This window comes from Echinops telfairi, unplaced genomic scaffold, assembly GCF_000313985.2.
Source record: "Echinops telfairi isolate 266 unplaced genomic scaffold, ASM31398v2 ScPeMD7_1;HRSCAF=3_0, whole genome shotgun sequence".
In the NCBI taxonomy this organism is placed as follows: Eukaryota; Metazoa; Chordata; class Mammalia; order Afrosoricida; family Tenrecidae; genus Echinops; species Echinops telfairi.
The window spans coordinates 46,995,641-46,999,706 of record NW_022103896.1 but is presented as its reverse complement, the minus strand read 5'-3'; the positions used below and the strand labels follow the sequence as shown (position 1 = coordinate 46,999,706).

General features: G+C 36.6%; 1 pseudogene; it reads right to left on the bottom strand.

Moving 5' to 3' along the window:
- Positions 1-980: 980 nt before the first annotated feature.
- Positions 981-4,066, bottom strand: part of LOC101655492 — a 24,586-nt pseudogene continuing 21,500 nt past the window's right edge.

The following is a 4,066-nucleotide window of genomic DNA, read 5'->3' as shown; positions in this document are numbered from 1 at the left end:
GTGTTTCACAGTGTTCTCCCGCTCTATCCAGAACCTCCTAATGAAGTGGTTCTCCACCTTTCTTATGCCACGACCCTTTAATATAGTTCCTCATGTTGTGATGACACCTAACCATAAAATTATTTTTGTTGTACTCCATAATTGTAATTTTGATACTGTTATGGATCGAGTGACTCCTGAGAAAGGGTCATTCGACCCCAAAAGGGGTCACGACCCACAGGTTGAGAACCACTGTTCTAATGTGACCCATTTCAGAGCAATGGGCAGGGTGTTCTGGATCTTCTTCTAGTCCCGGGTTGTGAAGACCGATGATTTCAGGGTGACCATAAGTTGCATAAACTCTCTCCCTACCCTCCAAAACCAGATGGTTATAAACATTGCTTGCTGAACACAAATATAAGCCAGTGTCCACTTGTACATGTTTTAAAGAAATCATTGATCACCTTTTTTGTAGTTAATTACTCCTGAGAGTAAATAAAATTTATGAACATAGGTTAGTGTCAATCACCAATAGCATATTACCAAAATTTTCCTTTGAAATTGTTGGAGGTTTAGAATAATAAATAAGTAAGTTGTTGTTTTACTTTATTCTTACTGTTTTAAATCAATGTTAAGAATGAAAACAACCTGAAGTTTGATGATTTGTGATGGAAATACACTGGAGGGAACACAAGTCTGTTAATATTTTATATCACAAAGTATTTTAATATGAACCGAAGTATATTTTTAGATCATCTTAGTGACAGTGTTCTGAAAACAGACTTATATCATCATTTTCAAGAAAGTCAGTTATAGGACAGCCTTGTCATCAGGATACTGGCAGGTAAGGAGTGGGAACGAGAGGTCTGGTGTGCCATATATAGTTTTTGTAATCTTGAAGTTGAAGGTTGTCATTTATAAATATCATCTTGTATGTTGTGGTAATGAGAATTTGTGGTAACATTTTTCAGTAAAATCTATTGCTCTCCTCCAGCTCCTAGCTATTCTGCTGCTGCTACTGTCTGACTGACAGACAGCAGAAGATGGACAATTACAGCTGCGCACAATCCACCATCAGAAAGAGAGAGGCTCTTCTCCCCGGGGCCTGCTGCCGGCACCTGCAGCCTTTCTCTCACTCGTTCCACTGGAGAACGTCTCAGCAATCTTATTAAACAAGGTTGCGCTAAAATAGTTTTTAACCTTCATTTCAGGTTGGGTACTAAATAGCACACATTCTTTCACCCAAAGGACATTACACTGGTGTCAGAAGGGAGCTTAGGCATTTTAAAATGACTCCACACTCATCTTTAAAAATTTGGCATCAACTAAAGTTTAAAATGGATTGTTTCCGCTTTCAGCGTTAGATGACAAATGCTAAGATTAACAGTGCTTCCAAAGCACTGAAAGTCAATAGAGATAGTGATATTTTCCTAAGAAAACATGAATTGAATATTTTTCTCCTCTGTGTAGCCATCTTTTCAGAAGGAATCAAGATGACAAGCAAGGGGCAGTGAAAATGCAGACTTATATGCAGAATGTTCCACTGCTAGGGGCTTGTGCTCATACATGAAAAACGACCCAAGAATACAGATATCTGAAGGCATACGGCATAGAAATTAGAGCTATATTCGATAATTTTCATATCAATATCAATAGATGAACGTGCACAGAGTTGCATTCCTTTGTATTACTAAGTGGAAACAATATTATATACAGACATTTTTATAATGTGACGCATTTTTAAGGAGAAAAACACTGCCAAGATACATGTTGACAAAATTTGATTATTTTTGAGTAAAATGTAGAGTAGTTTATATGCTTTGTATCTTTTTTCAGTGTTTGATACATTTTCTGCATTGAGTTTATATTGGCTTTGTAATAAGAGGCTATTTAAAAAATATCTTTGCTTTGAAATAAAGAGTGGAGAATAGGGAAGGAAGAGGAAGAAAGGAGAAGAGATTCTTGTATCCGGAGCTAGTTTCCTTATCTACGAAATGAAGCTCCCCAAAGCTATATCACCTTCTTATTTCTTCAAGGTAGTTCTAGAAACATCTATTCAACCAATACCTTACTTGTGAGCTCAAGAACATCAAATATGCAAGCCATTTGTTTCTTTCCCCATCCTCTGGCACAGAGCCCTGGCGATGCTACATGAAAGGTGGGCAGTTCTAACCAAATAGCCACCCCACAGGTAAAAGGACTGGGAATCTACTCCCTTGACAATTATAGTCTTGGGAACAGTATGGACTCTACTCTGCCATATAGAGTTACTATGAGTTGAAACTGAATCATTGCCAACTGGTTGCATCATTTTGCAGAGCAACGTGCATCTCATGTCTTGACATTTCAGGTGCCAGAGAAATGAAGTGAAGCATGGAACAGATATAACACAATCCTAACAGCATTCAGCTTTACAATGATACTACATCAATGTATTCATGTTCTTACTCTTAAGTTCTCCTGTGCTTACCCTACCAGTGTCTAGGAGAGGGTAGGATTGACAAGAAGCGAGCTGGTTAGTCTATACTGAAAAAAGGATCATCTTTGGATTTAAGTGTTTGTGCTATTTGATATATGTTTGGAGATCTATGTTTGGGCTATTTAATCATACAAACACTCCACTTTATCTTTGAGATTTCAATAATCTTTTTGAGAATAAAAGATAAAGAGGAATAATAATAATGATATCATCCTCTTTTAATTATCCAGAGGAACAAATATAATACTACGTACGAAAGTCCTTTTGTAGTTTAAAAGTGACTTCAAAGCTCTTAAGTCTCTTTTGAAACCAGTCATTCTTTGAGTTAAACATATTTTTTGCTGCCCTCTTTTAAAAGTCAAAGAGACCAATGAGGAATACCATCTTATCCTGAATCTCCGTATGTGTCAATAAAGGGCTGGCTGTGAGGGAGGGACCGTGGGCCACAATACATGGAGTTCACAAAGAAAAAGAGAGAAACATTGAAGCCAAGCTTTACCCGCTTTAAAGTTTGCTTAAAGGTGACCTTCATTTTCTTCATGAAAACAATGACTTTTTGTGGGAGGACATTCAATGGAAGAGGTCAATGAATTTAAAATTGCTTCTGACAATCTTACTTTGGTCAAGGTTGCCTTGACTTGTAGTTTTGAAATATATGTGAGTGGCAATGAGTTTAACAAAACAAAAAAGAATCCATCTAAAGTAATTGACAACTGGGTTCTGGTAATAACACAAAGTGCATTTTGAATCTAGAGACACACAAATGAAAATGGTTTAAGGCACATGTAGCATATACAATGCATTTGAAGGCAATTTAGTCAGATTTTCAACTTCTCTGGTGTAATGGAAACTCTAGAAACCTTACTATAATCTCCCCCAGTTCAGGTGAAATGATTGCGTTTTTTGCCCCTGAGATGAATTAAAAAAACAACAACACCCTTGTATTAATTATTCTACATTGTCAAATTACTTTTAAAGTATCAGAGAAACTGTGACAAGAAAAATAACAATTCAGTTGTTCTGATGCATGCGAGCCGGTGTAATTTTGTTCTCAGGGATAGAAGTGACAGTAATATTGGTGATTATACTGGTGAACTAATCATCTAAATTCAAACGAAAACAGCTCTGCAAGGATCTAGACCTTTGGCAAAATCAAGTCTTTATTTGGGAGTTCCACGTTTGCTTACATACTGCATCAACTAAGCCAGCATCGTGTCAACATATTCTTCCTGGTGCTCGTCATAGATTAGGATCTTTTCTTGGCCACATAATTTCCTAGCTTTGTGACCTGAGTAAAATATTTAATCTCTGAAAATCTTTGTTTCCATGTTTTCACAATCTGTTTGGCAGTATAAAGATCAAACAAACAAAAACAACAACAAAATAATCAACCATTATTGAATACCAATATATGACACACATGATATACAAATCTCTTTCAATTCTCACAGTTACCTTATAAATATTGAAATTCAGTAAAAATAGAACTCAAACAACTTGCTCAATAGCAACAGGGACACCCTTGGTGGACAGGTTTTCGTGGAGCCTCTTGATTAAGTGAAGTAGGAAGAAGACCACACTATCTACTTCTGCAAAAAATGAGCCAAT